We start from the raw sequence: 25,695 nt of genomic DNA on the forward strand, positions 1-25,695 counted from the left end.
TTAGTAAAATCCAAAATTTATGATAAGCCAGTCTTAGTTTGGGTAACATAACTAATAGAGTGACAAAATGGATTCCTTTCTACAGGCTGGAAATTATGTTGGACTGCTATAGTTGGAGTGGAGAGAGAAATATAGTTGTTTATAACTAGGAAGTCATTTGCCAGAAGTATATAGCCAGCTCTATCTTGGCAAATGCAGACTTACAAGTTAATAAATGTAATCAAATGTAAGTCAAGAAAGACTCAGGGGTAATGTATTTTTATTGATTACTCTCTTTAAAAGGATTTTGGTCACATTTCTGTAGTATTGGACCACATTCCAATGTTTCAAGTTTGATTACTAGGCCACCCTTATGGCCTGGTGAGTGTTTGACAGATGGCTGAGAATATGCAAGTAAGTATGCATTGTGCAGAAAACCATGCAAGTGAAGAGTCAATCAAGAGAGAATAAACATGCTTAGAAAGAGGCCACCTTATTGATATTCTGACTACAGAATCTGGCAACTTTCTATGCAAATGATGCAGCTGCATCAGCACTGTTGACACTATAGGAGGGAAGAGGAAAAAAAACAACAAAGTTCTCTGTGGCAAAATAACTCTGTGTTTGATCAAGGAAATAATATAAGGGTAGATGAGGTAGATGGTTTTGAGTTTGCTTTTTTTTAAGTTGCCTTTTTTCTTCCGTTTGCCTGGAGTGCTAATGACCATGGCAGCAGTGGCAAGTTTAACTGATGAATATGGAGTTTCATAGCTCCCAGAGCACAGCTTTTGGACTAATAAGAATTTCGATAGGAACTGCAACCTACTTTCTCTTATTTCAATATTTGCATGCCTGGTACACACAGTATAATATAAATGCACCAATAGTGATGGTGACATATTCATTCTCTTTCTCTCTTCTCAGAACCAAAATGATAGAAATATTTTTCTACCTTATTCAATACACAGTCACTTAAAGAATTAGAGACTTTCACTTAAAGAGATCAAGTATTTTAGATGGGAAAAAAGAAAAGATACTTGCAGCTAACAAATAAATACAAATATATTGCTTCACTTAAAGACTGAAAATATGACCTTAATTATCATTTTTCTCAGTTAAAAGCAAAAATATATTAAATAAATATCACATGTGCGTTAACATTCTTAATCTATTGAAACATATTTCTTCCCAGTGGCCTTTCCTGACTTTCATAGACTATGATGAATCCTTCCTCCTACAGACCACTGTTCTGATTTGAACTAAGGCATCTTGCTTTACAGTGTTCCTTTATATGTAACCTGAGTCCTGCCTCTAACTTTTTATTAAATTTATTTTTAGTTGAAGGGCAGACTGAGGGAGAGACAGAGACAGACAGGAGATCTGCCATCCCTTGATTCACTCCTCAAATGCTCCACACAGCCAAAACTGAAGCCAGGAACCCAGAACTCAATCCAAGTCTCTCACTTGGGTGGCAGGGAACCAGATACTTGTCCATCAGCTGTTGCCTGTTAATATATACATCAGCAGGAAAGTGGAATCAGAGACAGAGCAGAAAGGTGAACTCAGGCACTATGATAAGAGATACAAGCAGCCCAAGTGGTGTCTTAAACACTGTGTCAAACACCTGCCTTTGCCTCTGCCTTTTGAAACACACACACATACACAGTTTATCCCTAGGAGATTGAAGGAAATGCCAATTTTTGAATCTCTTTCTTTATAAGGTCAGCCAAGAAATTATACAAAGGGCATCCACAGAAGTCTGGATATTCCTCTGACCAAGTGTCCTTTTTTTTTTTTTTTTGACAGGCAGAGTTAGTGAGAGAGAAAGAGAGAGAGAGAGAGAGAGAGAGAGAGAGAGAGAGAGAGAAAGGTCTTCCTTTTTTCGGCTGGTTTTAAAAACATGTGCACAAATCCTTTAGTACTTTCCTTGAAAAGGTAGTTTGCCAGCGCGGCTCACTAGGCTAATCCTCCACCTGTGGCGCCGGTACCCAGCGTTCTAGTCCCGGTTGGGGCGCCGGATTCTGTCCTGGTTGCTCCTCTTCCAGTCCAGCTCTCTGCTGTGGCCCGGGAAGGCAGTGGAGGATGGCCCAAGTGCTTGGGCCCTGCACCTGCATGGGAGGCCAGGAGGAAGCACCTGGCTCCTGGCTTCAGATCAGTGCAGTGTGCTGGCTGTAGTGGCCATTGGGGGGTGAACCAACAGAAGGAAGACCTTTCTCTCTGTTTCTTTCTCTCTCACTGTCTAGATCTGCCTGTCAAAAAAAAAAAAAAGGTAGAGTTTACATTGCCTTTCCTTGACAGTGGGCTGAGCTTACTGTCTTGCTTCTAGTAGATAGAATATTGTGGAAGTGATGACATGTCCCAACCAAGGTTAGAATATTAATAAAAAAAAAAACTGTAGCTTCCACATTGGTTGTTGTTTTTATTTTTTTTAATATATATATTTATTTATTTTTCACTTTATTAGAAAGGCAGATAGACTAAGAAGGATTTTTCTGTCTGCTGGTTCACAGCAAGTAGGGCTGCGCCAGGCTGAAGCCAGGAGCCTGGAACTCTACCTGCATCTCCCCCAGTACTTGAGCCATCACCTGTTGTTTCTCAGGACATGCATTACCTGGAAGCTTGATCAGAAGCTGAGGAGCCAGAACATGAGTCAGACACTCTGATACAGGATGCAGGCGTCCCAGATAGAATCTTAACTGCTGCACCAAACACTCTCCCCTTGGTTACTTTCTTGCTGTCTCTCTTGGATCGTTGGCATTGGGAGATGCCAGCAGCTATGTCATGAGGACACTAAGGAGCCTCTCAAGAGACCACTGGAGAGATCCTGAGACCCATCGATCCAGTGTCATGAATCAATTCAGAAGAGAACCTTCCCTTAGTTAAGCCTTGATATGGCTTCAGTCTGACAGGAAGACTGCAATTTCCACAAGTCTCTGAGCCAGAACCCACCAGATAAAGCATTGTCAGGTTCCTGAGACACAGACTAGAATGTTTCTAACTATTGTTGTAAACTGACACATTTGGGGTAATTTGTTAGGTAGCACCAGATAGTTAATGCATTTCCTATTCACAACACCAACAAAAATCCCCCTCTTTGGAACTACATTTTAATCACCCTCTAAATGCCTCCTTCTTTAACAGTCCTTCATTTTCTCCTGCCTTGTGTCTGGTTGCTCCCACATACCCCTACTTGGCCTACTCGACTCTCTTTACTCACAGAGAAGCCCCTGAAATTCCATTAAAAAAATCCAATTCTCCACCATCGATGTCTCATCTCTCAAGCCATTGCACATAATAGGTACTTGGTAAATATTTCTTCATAGAATAACTAAATTTCAATTTATTTTGACTTGTGCAAATAAAAAAATCATCCATTGGAAAAATATTTTCTTAACAACTCAGACTAAAGTTATAGAGAAAAATGCGTAAGTGCAGAAGCTAAGCTACTGATAGTTATAACACTGCATCTGGTGCCTGAGCCAGGAAGATATTGGGCTTAACACACTGACTTCTGGAACAGGAACACACGTACATTCTAATTCCAATTGGACAAAGCTGCAGCACAGTTAAAAACTCAAGTACTTTGCCCTAAGGAATTATCCTAGGATCAAGATCTCTGTTTTCTAAATGCATTTTCCATTCTAGATGTTGCCTGTAATCTCCAGGTCAATGTCAGTTGCCCCCTGATTATTAAGATATTTACTGAGAAAATGCAGGATGCCTGGCAACATTGTAAGTGCTCTGGGAACTGACTGCTATTCAGGCGGTACGTTCATGTACAAGTTTTACTTTTACTGCTATTGTGTGGCATTGCTGAGCCAAACAAGCATAGTTACTCATAAGGCTAACAGCCCAGCAAGAGAAATGGACATATGTTAGTGAGCCCACTGATATATAATTGAAATCAAACGGTAAAGAAAACTACAGATTACTATAAAGAGAGGTACTGGGTTTCTCTAATCCTGGAATCACTGTATCAAAGAAGTCTACTCTGAGCTAATTATCTTTGAGTAGAGTCTAGGGGTGACATTTTAACTAGGCAAAAGTGTTGGACAAAGGCAAGCTCAGTTGAGCATTTGCTCTATGTCAGGTGGTATCTAGGCACTTTTAGTATTAACACATGTATCGTCACACAAATGTACGAGATAGGCACCACTTTCAATCACATTTTAAAGACATGAAACTAGGATTAATATTGACATCCTTAACCGTTGTCTCAAACTCCCTCTGAAAAAAATCTTGATTAATTCTTCAAGATGCAAAAAGGAGCCTTGAATGAGAATGTTTAGACCTCTTTTAGGTGAAGCAGCACATCACAATATTGATTATCCACAAAAGGTTCAATAGTTAAAACACAAACAAAACAGGACATGGTTTAACTTTATTACCTTCCAAACATGCATTCTAACAGAATAAAGTGTGATATAAATAATATTGTGATAAAGTTATTTTGAATTATTCATCATTTTTGCAATCTTTTCAATTTATTTTTACCCAAGAACTCCATGATGTTCTTTTTTATATGGATAACAAATATATGTGTCCCAGTTTATATATTTTATGAAAACACAGATGCTATACTATGTATTAAATTAAAGAGAAAGGAAAACAGTTCATGTTTCCTTATTAAATTATGAATTTTTGAAATAATATGATCATTAAATGCAAATAAGCATAACTGATATAAATGTAAATTTTTCCAAACTTGAAACAGTCCTTCAAATAAACTCACTGGCAGAAGTTCTGAATAGTTAAGTGTTCTGTTTTTACAAAATGAATGCAGTCACCTCGTCAACATAATTAGTTATCTAGGTGAAAGCAATTACAATTGAAGAGAGCTTTTTTTCGGATATATACTTTAAATAACTAAACAGTCCTACATTAAATATTTGGCCAGTTGCTTGCATGTCTTCTGTTTGACACTCTAGTTCTATTTCTATCCTTTTCCACCCTCACTTTATGCCGAAGAAACTCGATGTAAATGGAAACCACCAATGAAATGGGAACATTCAGATTTCAGCAGTGCCAGGGGCTTGAGTTGGAAAATAGTGAGGCCAGCTCCTTTCCTATGGGGTCCCTGACTGTTGGGGGCATCCTGTACAGTAGGCTAGAGTTCCTCTCCTGTCGATTCAGTTGTTTTTTGGTGTTCTGGACATTGCTCTTTCCCTTTTACCCTAAGGAAAATAACAGATAGGGTGCTGCACCATCACCACTAACTGTCCACCAAATCCACCTGCACCTTTGTAAACAATTTCTTTATTGAATTCCACTCTACTAACCAGCTTCATTTAGAACCCTGCTTTATAGTATCTGATACCAGGAGTGGCCTTGGAGAACTGATCCTCAAAACGGGCTCCTGAATTGGGTTCTTCACATATGCATGTGGTGTCCAGTGTATAGGGAAGGAATCGATGTTGAGTCTGGGGGCTGAGATGGAGCACTGAGGACAGGGTTGACTGAAGACAGTTGACAGAAGAGGGTTAAGTAGGAGGTAGAGCAGTCTGAATGTGTCAATGTGGATATGCTTACTTAGAACTTGGGATTTGATCATAGGACTTAAGCACCCAGGAGTGGCACTAATGGGCTGGCTAACTAAATGCTGAATTCAGTCATAGCCTACAGTCAGTTAGGTTGATGTGCTAGAATTTCCCCAGAATAATGGAGAGGAAGGATTCTGACAGTTCAGGGAGATGAAACTGTAAAACCTACTTAGCCATTTCCTAACCAGATCCCTAGGAGACCACATCCCTAACCATATCCCTAGGGAGACCTAGAGGAAGCTCCTGGATCTTGGCTTCAGATTAGCCCAACCCCAACCATTTAGGGAGTGAACTCACAGATAAAAGATCTCTATCTCTACTTCTCTCTCTCTTTCTCTCTCTCTCTCTGTAACTCTGCTTTTCAAATAAATTAATTAATTAAAAAAAAAAGATGAGAGCACCAGCAGATTCAGTGTCCAGGGACGCTCACCCTTTGCTTCATAGCTGGTACTTTCTCATGGTTTCTTCTCTTTAGGGAAGGGGCAAACTAACTCCCGAAAAGCTCTTTATTAAGGGCACTAATCCTACTCTTAAGAGCTCTGTCCCAACAACCTAATCATCTTCCAAAGACCCCACTTCTTAATGCCATACATGGGGGATTCAGTGTCAACATGAAATTTAGAAGGTTAGATCATGGCTACCTCCTATCAAGAAGTAACCTAGGTAACAACTACAATATCAGGAAAATAGAGAGTGCTTCGTATATTTATTTCCTTTTCTCTTGTTCAATTTGTATTTCAAAAATTCAACACATTATAAACACTGAAATAAATGTCCATGTTGGACCATGCATGGAGTTCTAATTTTGAAAGCTTATGCTCTATTCATTGCTTTTTTAAAAAAAATTTCTAAATATCAAATTACTGCCCATGGGATTGCAAAATATTTTTATTCCTTTTATGGTTAGAATGCTCTAAGAATTTGGAAGGGGTCCCACTTCTGAAAGTGATTGCAATAAATCCAAAATGAGTAAATATGGAAAATATTCACATTCAACAGTTAAATTTTGAATAAGAGAGCTATATAGTTAATTTTATCCCTTTCATTTCTACAAATCCTAAAAAGAAGCAGTTTGGATAGGTTACTGAAAGAGGCTCCCTGAATCATTTCTAATGGGATACATCAACTCAAGTGTCACCCAAAGATTGTTCTGAACAAATGCACATATTGTTTGACTTTACTTGGAATAAACAAAAAGCTTAAAATTAGATTATTGCTTAAACACAGAGCCATTAAATTAAAATAAGGCCAGACATTTGGAATTAAGTCAGTTTAAGATAGTCACCTTTCATTAAATCATGGCTACAATATTTGGATAGTTTTATTAGCTTTATGCCACAGTCATAAAAACTGAGTTAAAATTTCACAGTAAATGCATAGTGCTTTTACACAAATTCACAAAATCCGTAACTTTAAACAAACACATTTTACATTCTAAAAGACGCCAGTAACCACTAAATCACTAAAAACAAAAAGAAAAAAGTATAAAGTTTTTTTTAAGTCATTTAAATCACTATGGATCTAATTTTTTCCCCTTCGAATTGGGAAAAAAAGTATATATATTGACAATAATTCAATGCTGTTTCCCTTCATTTCTCTCATTTTTTTCTTAAGTCTCCAGCCCTATATTACTATGAAAGTTCAATAAATTTAAACTGATTTAGAAAAAGAAGCTTTATTTATAGTCTTATTTGTGTAGAATGACTTCTCAAAAAACACATTTTTCAGATTAAAGGAAATGTTTGTGGTAACATAAGCTCCACTTGTCATTTCAAAATTATAAGATGAATTAAGAGATGGAAGGACATTAATTAAAGCATGAGTGACTTCATAAAATAACCATTTTACATAACTTGTAAATTTAAATTTTTTAATCTCAAAATGTAGACACAATGATTTAAGAACATAGTGCATTGATTGGCCAGAAACAAGAAGAAATTTGCCTAGTTACCATTTAGGATGATTTTTTTTAGTGATCTTTTGTGTGTGTATTTTTTTTTTTTTTTTTTGACAGGCAGAGTGGACAGTGAGAGAGAGAGACAGAGAGAAAAGTCTTCCTTTGCCGTTGGTTCACCCTCCAATGGCCACTGCGGCCGGAGCGCTGCAGCCGGCGCACTGCACTGGTCTGAAGCCAGGAGCCAGGTACTTGTTCTGGTCTCCCATGCGGGTGCAGGACCCAAGCACTTGGGCCATCCCCCACTGCCTTCCGGGGCCACAGCAGAGAGCTGGACTGGAAGAGGAGCAACCAGGACAGAAATCTGGCTCCCCAACCGGTACTAGAACCCTGGGTGCTGGCGCCGCAGGTGGAGGATTAGCCTAGTGAACTGTGGCACCAGCACAAGTATGCTTTTTGATCTCAGTTAAGTCATAAGTTAGTAATAGAAAATCTCAAATGTGTATAAACTATATAACACAGTCCCAATAATCTATGGATGAAAAAAATTTTTAAGGAATTTTTAAAAAATATTTTGGATGGAATTAAAGTGAAAACTACTATATGTGATAAAGCTAAACAATACTGGGATATTTATAGCACTGACCTCAACTTCTACCATAAGAAACTAGCAAAGAAGAGAAGATTAAGCACAAATTAACCTGAAGAAAACAAATGAAAGAGCTTTAAAAAACTAAAAATAGAGCTTAAAAAAAGCAATAAATTTGATACATCTCTACCAAAATTAAACAGGAGAAAATATACAGAAGACAAAATTATCAGTATCATCAATGAGAGAGATGATAGCATTAAAATTTTTACAAATGTACAGAGTATAATAAGTAGTTATTGACAAGAACTGTGAAAGGTCTGAGGTTTTACCTGCAGTACAGGCCATTGTGTCATTGTTTCATGGATGCTGGCAGAAGATCCAGAACTCCTGAGGCAGAAACAAAGTTAGAGAAATACATATTAAAATATGTGAAAATAAACTAAAGAGAAAAGAATGTGAAAGAGCAGAAATTAATGAAATAGAATATACATTGCATAGAGAAAACAAAATAATGAAGTGATTCTTTAGAAACATGAATGAAACTGATGTTTTCCTGATAAGGTTTTAAAAATAAAAAGAGAGATAAGTTAGAAAATTCTATGTCAGTAATAAATTGAGACATCTCTCTGAAGATCATACAGACATTAAAAAGATAATATGAACAATACTGTATCCAAATTTTTGCACTTGGTCAAAATGATAAAGCTTGGAAAATTCTAATAGCTCTATATCAAATAAATTAAATTAAGTTAAATTAAGTTAAAATTTTTTCCACAAAGCAATTTCCAAGTCCACATTGCTTCATGCTCAGGAAAAATAAAATAAAATTGTTCTTACATGAATCTTTCCAGAGTTTTCAAAAAGATCAACATAACTGTACTACCAAAATCTGACAGATATTATAAGAAAGGAAAACTTTTGACACAGCTCCCTTATGAACATATTTGCAAAGTTCCTAAAGAAAATTTTAAGAAATATAATCCAATAGTGTATAAAAAGGAGAGCAAGGTAAGTTTATTTCATGAAAGCAAGATTTATTTAATATTTGAGAATCAATCTGCAATTTACTACAGTACCTAATGATCAGAAATTATATCACTTTCTCATTAGAAACAGAACAATAATTTCATAAATCTCACAATTATTATAAAATCTCTTAGCTAGCCTAGAACAGAAGAAAAATTCCTTAATGTAATTAAAAATTAAAAGTATCTACAATCACCTATAGCAAACATCACAATGTTCAAATATTCAAATCTCTCCTCATGAGAATGGAAGTGAGGATGTCTGCTATCACTAGTTATTTCTAATATACACTGGCAATCCTAGCCAATGCAATAAGGCAGGAAAATATTAAGAGCATGAAACTGGAAATGTAAGATATGAAACTCACTGGTCATTTGGCTCAGCAGCTAAGCCATCCCTTTATACCCTTACTCCTTTTGGAGTGCCTGTATTTATGTCCTTGCTGCACCCTTCATTCCAGCTTCCAACTAATGCACACCCTGAGAGGGAGTAGGGAATGGCTCAAGTACTTGTGTCCTTGCCGTTCACATGGGAGACCCAGAATGAGTTCCTGGCTCCTGGCTTCAGCCTCACCCAGCCCTGGCTGTTGCTAGCTTTTGGAAAGTGAATCAGCAGATGGAAAATTCTCTCTCTCTCTCCCTCTCCCTCTCTCTCTCTCCCTCTCTCTGCTTCTCTCACTCTCTCTAGTCTCAAATAAATCTCATTTTCCACATTTCACATAATTGTATGTGTATAACACAAAAGAATCTACAGAAAAATTATTACTGGATTTCACAGATTTTTCTCAGTCATTAAATAAATGACCAATATACAAATATAACTTTAAATGAAGTGAATACTCCATAAGGAATCTGGATTCTTGATGCACAATATAAAAATTTCCAATCCAGTTGAATTATGGATCTAAATGTGAACACAAACCATTTAAGTTTATAGAAGATAGCATAGAAAAAAAGCCATCATGACCTGAACAGGTCAGCAAACTATGAAACATCCACAAACTATGAAAGAAAAAGTTGATAGTTTTTCTACATTAATATTAAGGACATCTTTTCAACAAAGGGACAAAACTTTGAGTAACTAGGAGAAAACGTTTGTCACAAAATATTCAATTACAAAAAATGTTGCACTAAAACGTCTTTTAATTACATTTTTGCAAGAACTTTTTGAAGTTCCCTCTTGTGCACCCAAAAGGACATCCACATAGATAAAGAACTACAAATCAACAAGATATAAGGCAGATAAACTAGAATTTTTAAGTGGGTGAAAATTTAAATATACACCTCACCAACAAATATAACCAAAGAAAATTTGTGTCCAACTTTATTTGTCATCAAGAAAATGCAAACAAAAATCAGTTATCAGCCGATCTCTTTTGATATGGTCCCTGGAGGTGGTCTTTCCTATAGCTAGCTTGACTTCATTTATACCGTGATGTTTGGATCCCAAAAGTGAGGATTCAAGAGAGAGGAAGTGGAAGCTGCCAACCTCTTAAAGAGTTTGGGTCCAGAACTGACACAGTGTCACTTCAACCACATGGTAATAATTAAAACAGGATTAGGGTTAGGGTTAGGGTTAGGGTTAGGGTTAGGGTTAGGGTTAGGGTCAGGGTCAGGGTTAGGGTTAGGATTCAAGTGGTGCAGAAATAAACTCCATCTTTCCATTGGAGAAGTGATAGAGAATTTTGCAGTCATCCATATTGCATTACATCTTCCAAGCATCCTCAAATTTAAACTTGTTCAAAACCACCTCTATCATCAAAGTTCAGTTCAGATTCTCTCTCTTTTATGAATTATTAACCCCCTAAACTGAAAATAGCTCTTCTATTTCCCCCTGTGAACTCTCATTTTATCTCTACCTTTCTTGGGGCACTTTTAACTTTCAACCTTGAATTATTTATATAAATCTTATCTCTTCTACATTTTAAATGACATTTATTCCTAGTTACTGAAATAAGAAATTCATACTGTAGAAAATTAGCAGGATTCATTTCTGCATGATATGTGCCTCCTCCACGTAACTTTGCATTTATGAGATGCTTAATAAACATTTATTAAGTAAAGATTGGAATAAAATCCAAGCTTTCTAATAGGTTGATTGGAGGTGCTTCTGAGGTTGTTCGGCTGGCTACTTTCTGGCTTAGACTCAATCATATGTTTTTAGATAGAGGTAGGCAAAGTGATACTAAATAATGTGCGTGTGTGTACTTTACCAGGCCTATACTGGGAGGGGCGAAAAGGCGGAGGAATCATAAAGGAGAAAAAGGAAAGGAAAAGAAAATAACATAATCACTGCCACTTACTGAAATCCTAACTGTGGGTCAGGCACAGTTCTGAGCACTTCATCCTTCTAACATCCTCAAGGTTGTGAAGAAATGGGGGGGGGGGGGGGGGCGGAGTAAGCCAGGAGCGAAGAACAAAATAAATAAAAGAGCCAGAAAAAAATTACCCTATGGAACCCTGAACAGCTCTAAGACATCTGAAATTCTAATGTAAGTTGGCTGCATGGTGAGGGGAGTCAAGCCCTCGGCACATTCCTAAGAAAGTACTTTGAGCCAGCGCTGCGGCTCAATAGGCTAATCCTCCGCCTAACGGCACCGGCACCCTGGGTTCTAGTCCGGGTCGGGGCGCCGGATTCTGTCCCGGTTGCCCCTCTTCCAGGCCAGCTCTCTGCTGTGGCCAGGGAGTGCAGTGGAGGATGGTCCAAGTGCTTGGGCCCTGCACCCCAAGGGAGACCAGGAGAAGTACCTGGCTCCTGCCATCGGATCAGCGCGGTGCGCCGGCTGCAGCGCACCAGCCACGGCGGCCATTGGAGGGTGAACCAAAGGCAAAGGAAGACCTTTCTCTCTGTCTCTCTCTCTCACTGTCCACTCTGCCTGTAAAAAAATCTTTCTTCTGAATTAGAATTTGCTCTTTCCATATCAATATTAAGTCCTGTCCATTTTATGAATTCTTTATTTAAATAAATACATCATTTTTTTCTGGAAATTTAAAGTTTGAAGGCTTCAAATTCATTTAGTTTAATTTTTAATGTAATATTAAAATCTTCAACTGCCCATACAGGAAAAGAAAAACTAATGTTACTTTAGTTTTAAATTGTTTTCTACCTAGAGGTAATAGCACAATTTTTCTGAAACTTTTACTTAACAACAAAAATGTAGTGTGTATTTTGTACTATGCTTTATGACTGTTTAAAAAATGAGTGTAGTATGTTACATGATATCAGAAAATTATACAATGTATTTGAAAAAATAAAATTGAGTATTTAAGCAACTAATAGGACAGCTTTGGTTTAAAAAAGCAAGATCATGAAAGTGGTGGAATATAACAACAAAATCAATTTTTGTTGGAAGACTTAGGAATTGAGGTGAGAGCCGGCGCCGTGGCTCAATAGGCTAATCCTCCACCTTGCGGCGCCGGCACACCGGGTTCTAGTCCCGGTTGGGGCGCCGGATTCTGTCCCGGTTGCCCCTCTTCCAGGCCAGCTCTCTGCTATGGCCAGGGAGTGCAGTGGAGGATGGCCCAGGTGCTTGGGCCCTGCACCCCATGGGAGACCAGGAAAAAGCACCTGGCTCCTGGCTCCTGCCAGGATCAGCGCGGTGCGCCGGCTGCAGCGGCGGCCATTGGAGGGTGAACCAGCGGCAAAAGGAAGACCTTTCTCTCTCTGTCTCTCTCTCTCACTGTCCACTCTGCCTGTCAAAAATAAAAAAAAAAAAAAAAAAAAAAAAAAAAAAAAAAAAAAAAAAAAAAAAAGGAATTGAGGTGAGCCTTTAAAGATAGGTAGAATTTAGAAAGGTTAACAAAGAATATTCCGTATTTGAGAAAGCAGAAACTACTAAAGGTCCAAGCAAGAGGATGGAGGCTAAAACAATTACAACATTTTCACCCAATAATAGGGAACAGAGTACACATCTTGATCAGGCTATGTATTGGTGATTATTAGAAAATATAATCTAATTAGTAAGATAGGCCAGATGGTGACAAACTCTGACTGGATGCTTGCCATTGTGGTTCAAACTTGGTATAATAAACAATCTAAAGCCATTTTCATACTTGATTGTGAAAGTATTTGATGTATTAATGAGAACTTTACTGAGTTTTAACACGGGAAATTTCTTCTTACAGTGTAGTGGGAATAAAATAATGAAATCAGTCTCCTTTTTGCCATGAAATCAGCATGATTTTCCATAAAGAGATTATTAGTTTTGACATGAAGCAAAGGTCAGAGTTTGGGTGTGTATTTGTGTCCATAAATATGATGATTTGTGTAGGTGTTTTAATTTCCAAAGCCAAGGTCAAAAGACAGGATTAGGACTGTGCAGTGTCATGGCAACCAATCAAGGTGTTCGTTTCAATCCAAAAGTAGTCAATTTACTAGAAAACGTTCAATCAACTAAGTTTAGATTTAAATAGCTATGAAGTATTTATGAAAAGCAACCACAGTTCATTTTTTTTAAAAAGGTATAAAAATAAGCATATATTTCCATGAAGATATTATTGTTTAAACATGTAGCAAAGGTCAGAGTCTGGGTGTGTATGTGAGCATGTGTGTTCGTGCACATTTCTGTGTTTTAATTTCCAAAGGGAGGGTCACATGGCAGAAATTGGACTACTTCAGGACAGCCAACCAATTGGTTGTCATTTCAGCCCACAAAGTAGTCCAATGTTTAAACAACCAAATTTAAAATAAAATATTCAACAATTAATTGTGAAAAGTCACTCTCAGTACATTTAGTGAAAGGTATTGATGCATATATTGCTTTACCAGTTCTCACAGTTTGTTACTCTTATCATAAAAACAAATTTGATTAAATGATGAAGTGTATTTCTCACTAAAAATATGTCCATTTCTACCCAATGCCTATATATTCTAGGTGACTAGAAATTGATTTCCAATTCATAATAAAACATCTACAAAATTACCAAATGAGAACTTTCATCAATTACTTTTCATTTCATAAATATGCTTTGAAAACACTTCATTAATTTTACAGAAAGTCATTAGGTTAAATAAATCACCTTTTGGGTACATTTAAAAATGGAGTAAAATAATTTATTTCTGAATGCTTCAGCATTTCAGGAAGTATTAATAAGGTCCTGACTTCCTGTAGGTTAAACCAAACATTGTTTGATCATTGCTTTCCTGAGTCTTAAAAAAACGAATTACAAAAATTATAATTAACTTCTTGGAAAGGTAGTGACATAGGGCATGTTTACCAAAGTACCTTCTTTCATTTCCAACTTAAATTAAGAAAGATTAGGCCTATGCTGTAAACTCCAAAGAAAACCTTTATATAGAGAGAGGACAGTGGAGGCTAAACTTCAACTCTCTCCCGTTTATGAAAATATAATCACAGATGAAACATGATGGAAAACCTAAGAGTGCCCTCTAACTTTTGTTTGTCTGTTTATTGTCTTTGAAAAAGTTTAAAAATATTCAGCATAGGGTCTGCTTTTTCACTGCTATTGAGAAAAGCTTGCCAGTGGGTGGGAAATGACTTCTCCAAACAGCACTCTTGTCATTTCTATCTGCCATTCCTTGTCATAGTTACCTTGGAGCGTAGTCAAGGTTATTTTGAGTCAAACATTAAGCTATATGTTAAGAGAGAGTCTCCTTTCTCTGTTTTTCAGAAAAATTTTTGAAAACTCTACACTGGAGGCCAGTTTTCTGTGTTAGAAGTGTGTATTGTTTTGAGGCATGTACTTTCAGATTCCTCTTACCGAACTGGGGGATATATAATGGGGAAGAGATCATCTCAACTAAAAATAAATAAGTAGTTTTTTTAAAAAATCAGATAATTTTAGCAAAAAAAAAGAAAGAAAAAAAGGAAAAGGAGGAGGAAGAAAGAAAAGGGGAGTAGAAAAAGAAAACAAGGAGGAAAAAGGAATGAGATAAGAAGAGAATGGAAGGAGGGAAGGTGAAGGAAAGGAAAGAAAAAAAATAGACTCACTAAGGATAAACAAAGTCAAGATTTACTCTAGAGAAAAAAAAATTAAATAGTTATTCTTTGAGCCCCCAAAGAAATTAAAGGAAATACTTGCAATGTCTAAAGAAAAAATTAGACAAAATTTTATTTAAAAGGCAACTGATATCATAAAGAGAGAAAAATAAGGGCATTGAAAGACTTTACTGTATTTGAAAATAGTGAGGAAGAGAAACAACATTGCAGAAAAGCCAGCCCATGACATGAAAAACAAACTTTATAAAATCACATAAGAAACATGAAGAAAAATACAGAGAAACAGGGGATCCCAGGGGTCTGACATACATAGATCTTTGTCTCTGAAGTAAACAGCAAAATGGATGGACTAAAAAAAGAAATTACCAAAAAATATAATTCAATAACATTTCTGAGGTGAAAGAAGACAGGATCTGAAGAACAAAAGGAATTACTGTCCTAGAAAAACAAAGGTGTAGAATGACAGATTCTGAGATATTGAACTTCACTGCAGTGTTGAAGCATCCAAGCCTTGCCACCCCTGTCTCCCACCACCCTGCAAAACATCACCAACAAAGGAGGAGGTAAAACAAAACACAAACTTGAGACTACTTGTTAGGATCTTTAGAAGCAAGAAGATTGTGGAACAATGTCAACAAAGTTTTGGGAGAAAAGAAATGTGACTGTAGAATCGTACTAAATCGAATTGGTATTTAAATGTCCACACAATAGGACATAATCTCAAATATTCAAAATTTGAGGAAGCATATCTCCCACATATTCATGTAGCTTTTCTGATAAACCTTGTCAACACAGTGTAGCCAATACAAACATTAAACTAAGCAAAAACAAGAGGAATGGGAAATTCACAGGAAGAGAGATGATTGGTGTCTTAGTTTGTTTTGTATTGCTATAACAAAATGCTCGAGGCTGGGTACTTTATAAAGCAAAAGACATCTTTGGCTCATGATTCTAGTGACTGTAAAGTGCATTGGTTTCTGTGACGGCCCCCTTGGGGCATCACAGCAGAAAAGCAAACAGCTGCATGCTAATGGCCTGCTCTCTCATGTGCTCATTGGGTTCTGCAAAAGAGAACTACCAAGTACATTAATCTCTTCTGAAGGTGATGCCTCATGACCTAATCACCTGGCACCAGGCCTCTCCCCTCAAAACTATCACAGTGGGGACCAGACTTGTAGCACATAAACCTTTGGACGACACACTCAACCAATATCAAGCCAAGCAGTTGAAGAGTATTAAGTTCAATTGAACATAAAACTTAGGCTGAACAACTAGCAAGCTATAAAACAATGTAATTATTATAATTTCTCAAGGAAACTTTGCTTAGTGTTTGCGGGAAGTGATACTGAAACACTCAGCACCACAGTATAAATCAAAATTCTTGGTATGAAACAGCACACTCAGAAAAAGGTAATAATTCATAGGAGTGGGAAAAGCTCTCACACGCAAGCATAGCAAACAAGAAGGCATTGATTCCCTTGGTTGGACTGTCATCCTCTTCTACTTCTTGGGGAGATTCATTCCCTGCCCCCATGAAGTCATACTTGAACATTTACCTGAGTTGAAGTGTCATTACATGGATAGAGAGAAGTTTTTGAAGTCTGTTGTGCTTCTTCATCGCCCAGACTGGACATCAGGAAGTAGAAACAAACTAATGTACAGTGGGTATGTACCAGGAATAATAAATAATTTTTATGATTATAAATACCTGATATTTGGGAGTAGTTATTTTATAGTAGCAGATCTAACCTTTTCTCACTAGTATATTACCCCAAACCTAAAGAACAAAGGAAGGGGTAATCTATTTACTAGAGTCTAATACATGAAGGAATCCTGGAAAGAGGAACCACAAAACTAGAACTAAGGTCCCAGAGGTATGCAGCATAGTACAGAATCATAATAAAGCAGTAGGAAATGGGGTAATAAAAACTTGACATTTGCTTCATTTTGTCCTTTCACTTTCCTCTGCTTTTGGATCCATTGGCTAAGTCCAGCTGGAAGTACAGGGCTAAAAAGGGCAGTATCCTGGGCCGGCGCTGCGGCTCACTAGGCTAATCCTCCACCTGCGGCGCCGGCACACCGGGTTCTAGTCCTGGTTGGGGCACCAGATTCTGTCCCGGTTGCCCCTCTTCCAGTCCAGCTCTCTGCTGTGGCCAGGGAGTGCAGTGGAGGATGGCCCAAGTGCTTGGACCCTGCATCCCATGGGAGACCAGGGGAAGCACCTGGCTCCTGCCTTCGGATCAGCATGATGCGCCGGCCGCAGCGCACCGGCAGCAGCAGCCATTGGAGGGTGAACCAACGGCAAAGGAAGACCTTTCTCTCTGTCTCTCTGTCTCTCTCTCTCTCTCTCACTGACCACTCTGTCTGTCAAAAATAAAAAAAAGGGCAGTATCCTGTAGAATTCATTGTCACAAGCTGGTTTTCCCATAATCAGAAGCTAAGATGAAGTTTGAGTATAAAAATCTCTTTTAAGGATCAATACCTGTAAAGGATAGGAGAAATAAATGGAATTAGAACAAGATGTTGAACATGGTAATGCAGACAGTAGACTACAAAATTTCAATCCATTGGGGAGTTCTGGAGTAAGAATTACCCATGAAAGCATTTCACATAGAGCACAAAGGGTCAGTCCTGAGAAGGCTAATGACAAAAGCTACTTTATGTCAATGAACTGGGCCATTTTGTCTACTTGTTTGTTTCATTCTTCCACAGTGAATGGTCTTTGGTGGGCATTAACGTGATAAACACACATGCACACACACACAGTATTTCATCTACTACCCACAGGGAGGGGAAAAAAACACCACCATTTTAAGCAGCAATCAGGATTTTAAGTAATATTTTAGTCAATGAAATAAACTTTGATAAATTTCTGTATTAGAAATAATATGGCCGGCGCCGCGGCTCACTAGGCTAATCCTCCACCTTGCGGTGCCGGCACACCGGGTTCTAGTCCCGGTCGGGGCGCCGGATTCTGTCCCGGTTGCCCCTCTTCCAGGCCAGCTCTCTGCTGTGGCCAGGGAGTGCAGTGGAGGATGGCCCAAGTGCTTGGGCCCTGCACCCCATGGGAGACCAGGATAGGCACCTGGCTCCTGCTATCGGATCAGCGCAGTGCGCCGGCCACAGCACGCTGGCCGCACCGGCCGCACCGGCCATTGGAGGGTGAACCAACAGCAAAGGAAGACCTTTCTCTCTGTCTCTCTCTCTCTCACTGTCCACTCTGCCTGTCAAAAATAAATAAATAAATAAAAAGAAATAATATGTAATAAACATAATGCATTAAAATTAGAAATGAAAAACATATATATAAATAAATAACACAATAAAAGCTGGTTGAAAATTTTTTAAATCTCTAGAAATACCTTTAGCCAAAGAGTAAATCTAAACAAAACTTACATTTGGAGGAAAAAAATCCACACAGATAATAGGAAATACTGTTGTGCACAGAGCCATGTATGATTTCCCAGAACTGGGTGGCCTCCTTTTACTCCCACATCTTTCATTTATGCCATTTATGTAATTATAAGAGACAAAATGCAACCTTTAAGTTATCACCTGCTCTAATATTATAAAATTCTTGATGTTAGGGCCATTTCTTATTTATTTGATTCTCCGACAGATCTTACCATAAAGAAGTACTCAGTAAATAGATATTCAGCTGAGTCGATCTTTATACCCATATTAATAAAACCAGAATTTTCAAAGCTCTTACATTTTAAAATCATTTCAGTTACAAAGCAAAAGGGTCATAATTTGTGCACTGCATAAATTTCAAGATATTTTTTACATTATTTTTATATTATTTTTTACATTTTATGTTTAAGAGACACATAGTGATAGACAGAAAGAACTCCTTTCTACTTGCTCAACCCCCAAATGCCCACAATGCCCAGCTAGGGCTGGACCTGGGGTTAAACAGACGCAGTGAACTCATTCCAGGTCTCCTACACAGGTGGTAGTAACCCAGTTCTTGGAACCGTTATTGCTACCTCCCAGAGTCCATACCAATTTGAAGTTGGAATAGAGAGTAGCGCTGGAAACCAGACACTCTTTAGTGGGACACAGGAGTCCCAAACACAAGGATAAATGACCACCTAAAATCTCAAGAATAATTTAGATTGAAGTAAGATTTTCTCCAGTGTTCTCAGAATATTAAAGAAAGATGTAAATGCTTTCAAGTCAGTTAATATGCATCTAAAAAAGCTTTAGAGTCAGAAGAATGTACAATCAAACCCCTTATATACAGCATTTCTCTCTAGTAAAAAAATTAAAAACTAGAAATATCTGTTTTCATCCATAACTCTTCAAATAGCTTTTCAGTTTAAAAAGTGATTTTTGCATGTATTAGAACAAAAGAAAAGCAGAAATGTTTTCCTGGTGTCATTTATTCCTTTTCTGTATTTTCTGTGATGCGCATCTATATCAATCAAGAATATTTTCTAATTTTGCAAATGATCAGCATGACTCAATAAGAAGTAAGTCAAAATAATTTTGAACACCTAACTGGTAATATTTTAAAATATTCCTTGGCTGGAACAATTAGATGTTTGAATTACTTACTCTGAATGCTAATGTAGGAACACTTTTCTCCTGTTCCACATTCATCTCTCTATATATAAACTATTTAAGTCACAGTATAATTATGGAATATGTTAGTAGAAGGAAGGCAAAGTGTGTTTTATCAATGCCTGTAAGCATCATTTACATTAGCATCTGTTACAGAATTGGTTTTAAATTTATTTCTAGAGCCTTAAAATCTGTGGGTCACACACAGCAGTATTTTTAAACTCTAATGTCATAGGACTAAATACACTTGGAACTGTCCTTTGTTTCATGATGCTATTAAATGCATCTAAAGATGTGGCTATTGTATCTTTCTGGTTTCTTTTGTTTCTTTTAGTTCTGCCAGTGTTCTTATGTGTTGTTGGCTTTTCTATTTTTATTGTTTTCTTTTCAGTGATCGAGTTTGTTCCTACTTGTGCTTCTGCATAAGGCCTTTAACACTTAGGCTGTCATCCAGAGATGTTTGACAATAAAAATATCTTTCCTGGGGCCACTGTTGTGGCACAGCAAGTTAAGCTGTTTCCTGAGTTCAAGTCCTGTCTGCTCCACTTCCCATACAGCTCCCTTGTTAATGGCCCTGGGAAAGCAAGAGCATGGCCCAAGTATATGAGGCCCTGCCACCCATGTGGGAAACCCAGCTGACGCTCCTGGCTCCTGGCTTCAGCCTCACCCAGCCCCAGCTATTTTAGCTACTTGGGAAGTGAACCAGCTGATGGAAGATCTCGCGCTCTCTGCTCTCTGTGTCTCAGTGTGTGTGTGTGTGTGTGTGTGTGTCTGTCTGTCTGTCTCTCCACTTCTCTTTGTAACTCTGCTTTCAAATAAAAAATAAATCTGAGGTCAGCATTGTGGAATAGCATGTAAAGCCACTGCCTGTGGTGCTAGCATCCCATATAGGTGCTGGTTCGTGTCCCAGCTGCTCTACTGCCAATCCAGCGCCTTGTTAATGGCCTGGGAAAAGAAACAGAAGATGGCCCAAGTGCTTGGCCCCTGCCACCCATGTGGGAGACCTGGATGAAGCTCCTGTTCCCTGGCTTCAGCCTGGCCCAGCCCTGGCCATTGAATCCATGGGGAGTTAACTAGCAGATTCAAGATCTCTCTCTCTCTCTCTTCCTCTCTCTCCCTCTCTCTAACTTTGAACAAAATAAATACTTCTTTAAAAAATAAATATAAAAGAAAAGAAGAAAGGCAAATACTGCCTGATTCCTTCTATATGAAATACCTGAGGTATTCAGTTCACAGAGTCAGCGAGTAGAATGGTAGTTGCCAGGGGTTGGCAAGAAGGGGAAATGGGAGGTGACTGATCCAGGGGTATAAAGTTTCAGCCAAGAAAGATGAATATGTTCTTGAGGTCTCTGGTATAATACTGTTTAAAGATTTATTTAGTGTTCTTACTACAATAAAATAAGATGAAATGATAAGTTCCATCTAAAACAATGAGCACACTTAACACCCAGTTCTTGGTTTCTAAATACCATTGCCTGATAAAAGAAAACTAGAGCCCCTTGAGAAATGGCTGGCTTTTGGGTTTGGAGAAAGAAAATAATTACGTAGATCTAGAATATGTTATGCCAGAAAATAAAGAAACATGTGAAGAATGATGGGATCTTGTCCAAAGACAGAGGATCTAGCTTGAAGCATCTTCTACTAGCCAATTTGAAAACCAAAATAAATTTCGATAGTAACAGATTGTAACTATTTGAGTAAAATACATATCCATGAGGCACTATAGTTATAAATACTCAATTGTTAAAAATAAATATATAGAAGAAGAACACACTAGTAGAATGGCTACTAATATATCCACAAGGAATAATGCAATTAGCACATTATTCTTTGGTAACTGTCATAATAATTCCTTTAGGAGTGAGTGATCCAAGAGTGCTAAACATGATAAGTGTAAGTTTGATAAGGAACTGAATATGTATGTAGTCTCAGTGTATCTTCCTGTAGAATTGTTAGTAATTGCTTTTTAATTAATAAGTATAATATACTGAATACTTAACCTCACAGGGGAGAAATTTGTCAGGTACTATCTTATGCAAGTAATAATCATTGATAATATAAGAAATAATACAAATTATCATTTTTGCCTCCTGATAAACTGTAATGAGAAGAACACAACATTACTTTGGTTGTATTTCTCTAAAAAATGTGTGAATTATGAGGAAACATCAGACAAACCCAATGAGGAGTATTCTAAAAAAATAACTATTCTAGCACTTAGTGGTAACATCAAGAAAAATAAGAAAAGACTGAGGAATTCTTGTAAAGTGAAAGAGACTGAAGAAAAATTTCAGTGCAACCCATGCTCCTAAATTAGATCCTGGACTTATTGAGATAGTTAGTAAATTTTATTGGAGTCTGGGATCATATTTCAATATTAGATAAAAGTGTATTTTAATGGGTTTTTTGGTTATATGGGAGAGTATCGTCATACTTAAGAAATGCATACAAAAGTATGACAATGCAGTATTAACCTGCAATATATTCTCAATGGCTATACAGTCATATTATACATTATTTCTGTAATTTACATGTAAATTTGAGGCCATTTCAAAAGAAGATAGTAAAATAAAAACTCTTTGACCAAAATTTGATCTAATATTTTAAAAATCTAAGTCTGATTCATGAAACACTGGAAAGTTCATATGAGCCATGGGAAGAAGCTGCCTCCATGAGCTCAGGCTCCTATTTCTGTAGGGTTTTGTTACATAACTGTGACATTTCCTTCACTCAAGGATGAGCCTTTATAAAATCTGTTATATTCCTTTTGTCCCCATTGTACCGTTCAGATTAATAGCACTCACCTCATGTCATGTTTCACCTTATGCCTTTTCTTGTGCAAGGACATTTCAAAGAATTATTGGAAAAATGGCGTTAAAAGATAGGTTTGATTTTGGTGCTCAAAACTTTCAAAGTCCATGCATATTTTTTTCATAACACACATGTTCCGTGACCATTTTGAACACCCCTCAAATAGGACATTTTGGACAGAAATAATAATAGTTGACCCTCAAAATATTGATTTATTTTAGAGGAGTCAAATTTCAAAATTGAATAGATTTCTGTAGCAAATTTTCTTATTAGAGTTTAAGAAATGGAGCATTTTACCTATCCAAATCTGCTTTTATTTTGACATTATATTTTGTGAAAATCTAATGGTATATTTTCTTGATGTATAAAAAGATTTTAAAAAGGAAGTAGTGGAAGGAAATTGGTAAAGGGGAAGGAGAGAGAAAGGGAATATTTTCCCAAACAAAATCTTTTTTTGGGGGGGAGAGAGAGATCTTTTAGTATCTCATAATGACAATTAAATCCAGAAAAAATTGCCTCATCCTTTAGACAGATGACAGAAGTTGCATTATTTTAAGTTACTGATGTCAATTCATTTGATTGTAATTTGTCTCTTTTAAAATATAAACAATAAGGAACCTCATTTTTTTAGTTACCTAGAATCAGATTAAAAAGCAAAAGAAAACTTGGATTATATATGGTTCCATTATACAAGTATCAGAATATATGCAATTTGTCAAATTTATGTGACAATGATATTTAAAAGTAATTTTATTTTGTGTAAGCAGGTTATACAAATCATAAATTCTTTTTTGATTTTTTAAAATCTACTGTTTTTTAATTCATGATTGACCTAAAGAGCTAACAGGATGACTATTTAAATTAAGTCTCTCTTGATTCCCCAGGGGATGATGAACTTGCATTTTAATTACTAACAAATGCAATTATTCAACCAAGGTGTGAACCATCAGAAGTTTCAAGAACTCCTGTACTTTTAGCAAGTGTTTTGCATTCGTATAAAAATGTGATGCCATTAATTTCTAATATAGGATGCAAGTTCAGGAATCTGTCAGATTTGTACTGTGATTATATTATTTTGTTTCAGCTATAAATTCCTAGAGCATTAAAACTGAATATTTGCTGTAAATACAGTATGTGCTATGCCAAATTTCAGCCCTGTTGCTATAGTCTACTAGAACTTTTCACCAGTCTTTCCCTCCATTGTTGGAATTTACCCAACTGGCATTTTTTAACAAAACTATAGCGAAATGAATAATTTCCTTACTGAGAATAGATTTGTTATATAAACAGTTATTGGAACCATATAATCTATATCTATTACCCCTGTTCCTGTTACTTTTCAAATTAAATGAAACTGTCTATTCAGTATTCCTTTCTTAGACTTGCATGGCTCTGTTAGTCCTTAAAATAATAAGCAAGACACATGGCAACTGCCAAGGTTACAATTAGTTTTATATTTATTTAACTCCAGTAAAATATTAAAATACTTTATCTGCTGGAGAACAACAAATGCATGAGTGAAATTGAAAGTTAGGGCAAGGAACATTTTTAAAATCTTAATTTGGACCAAATTTCTATCTTTATCAACATAGTAATGTTTTTAGAAACTTTATTGTAATGAGAAGAACCAGTTTAGAAATACTTTGGTATTTATGCTTTGATTCTGTTTCTGTATTCACCAAGACTGATTACCTTATCTGCCATCTACCTAACTAGATATACATACTATGATAAGTAATATATACCATTTGTAAATAATATAATTTATACACACTATTTATAAATAGTAAATGTATTTATCTGTTGTGATGTATTTTGGGCTTGATTTCTTATCCTGATAGTTCTAAAATATTTCTGTTCTTTTTCAATTTTAACCTTTTTACATTTTTGCTTCATTCAGACTGTGCATCCTATCCATTTACTGTATTTTCAGATGATATTTTATGTTGAATATATGCCTCAAAGAAAGATTAAATTATCTATAATTGTTTTTTACCAAAGAAGAAATATTTACCACATTTGAAATCCATCTATCTTGAATTTTGGAAATAGAATTTTCCAATTCAGAAGGACTCACTATTTTAGACATTCATTCCAGAGTGTAGGTAAGGACAGAGTGGGTTGCTGCAATTGCGACTGATGCCAGAGTCACACTGTGGTGCCCTCCTGTGGAGGTTTGGTTAAAACTTCATTTTGGAACCTATGAGAATGATTTTCAAATGAAGTGGCAAAGCTATCACATTCAGAATTACTAAAGTCACAAAGAATGTTTTTTTCTTTATAATTAGATCTTAAATTACTTTTAAAATGTAAAAAAATCCTCAGTTCAGAATATTTGCAATTCAAAATACAAATGTCAGCTTTTCATTTTTCATTTACATGTCTTAATCATTTTATTGAAATGGATTTTTCCTTGTTTTTTACTACGAAGAAGAAAGAACATATGAAATCCTGAACTAGAAGATACATTCTTCTGTTAAGACATTCTTGCATTTGTATCATAAAAAATTTTTTTCCAAATAGAAGTGTCAAGATTCTGATTTTTTAATAAGATAAAAAGACAACAAAAATTTAGTTTAGAATATACTCTTATTTATGTTAATTTTAAAAATATGCAAAGGTGACCTCTTTTCAAACTGTCAAGCTTTTCTCCCTCAGTTCATCTTTTCTGAAGATAAATTAATGCTATTTATTAGGTATATTTTAAAATAATTTTGTTCATTTATTTTTCCTCCCAGTCTTCAACCTCCTTTTATACTTGGTTTCAGCACTATGGAAATATGAACTTTATCATATGTGACACACACACACTCACACAGGCACCCATATTCCTATTTACCCCAAAACTTCTTCACTCTTGGTGCATGTTTATAATTAGGTTTCAATGTATACAAAATTCTCAAATTTGTGGATTTAGGTGTCCAATATTTCTGTTGTATTTACTGTTTTCCTCTCCTAGGTGACAACTACACTACCCAGCTTTTTCTAATTTGCTAATGGGGAAGATGCCTTGCCAAGTACTCAAACCCTAAAGCCCACCTCCTTCTAAAATGGGAAATCAAGCAGGTGTAAAGAACCTCTAATTAAGGCTTTCTACAAGAATTGTATAGGGTGGGAGGGAACAGCGAGGTGACACTAAAAAGGGTTAAGAGAAAAACCAGAAAGCTGTCTTCAACATTCTATATCAATAACAAATGCTAAGGATTTTTTTTTTTTTGTCTCTTCACATAAATCTCTTGAATCTGTCTCCTGCAAATGGGAAGGGAAACATACTGGTTTTTCAAAATTTAAATACCTATAATTATAGATTATTAGATAACTGGCAACT

The 25,695-nt window shown here is 36.6% G+C and overlaps 1 protein-coding gene and 1 long non-coding RNA gene across 4 annotated transcripts in view; one reads left to right on the top strand and one right to left on the bottom strand.

Moving 5' to 3' along the window:
• Window positions 1-25,695, top strand: part of CABCOCO1 (ciliary associated calcium binding coiled-coil 1) — a 102,973-nt gene that overhangs the window by 41,280 nt on the left and 35,998 nt on the right. The gene's annotated exons all lie outside the window — the stretch shown is intronic.
• LOC149122000 (uncharacterized) overlaps window positions 1-25,695 on the bottom strand; it is a 150,526-nt gene that overhangs the window by 9,924 nt on the left and 114,907 nt on the right. The window contains exon 2 of the long non-coding RNA XR_016221617.1: window positions 8,335-8,392. This is a non-coding gene — a long non-coding RNA (uncharacterized LOC149122000). The remainder of the gene's footprint in view (window positions 1-8,334; window positions 8,393-25,695) is intronic.

The sequence above is a fragment of the Oryctolagus cuniculus genome, chromosome 15, assembly GCF_051225735.1.
Source record: "Oryctolagus cuniculus isolate XC-2025 breed Fujian yellow rabbit chromosome 15, ASM5122573v1, whole genome shotgun sequence".
Classification (NCBI taxonomy): Eukaryota; Metazoa; Chordata; class Mammalia; order Lagomorpha; family Leporidae; genus Oryctolagus; species Oryctolagus cuniculus.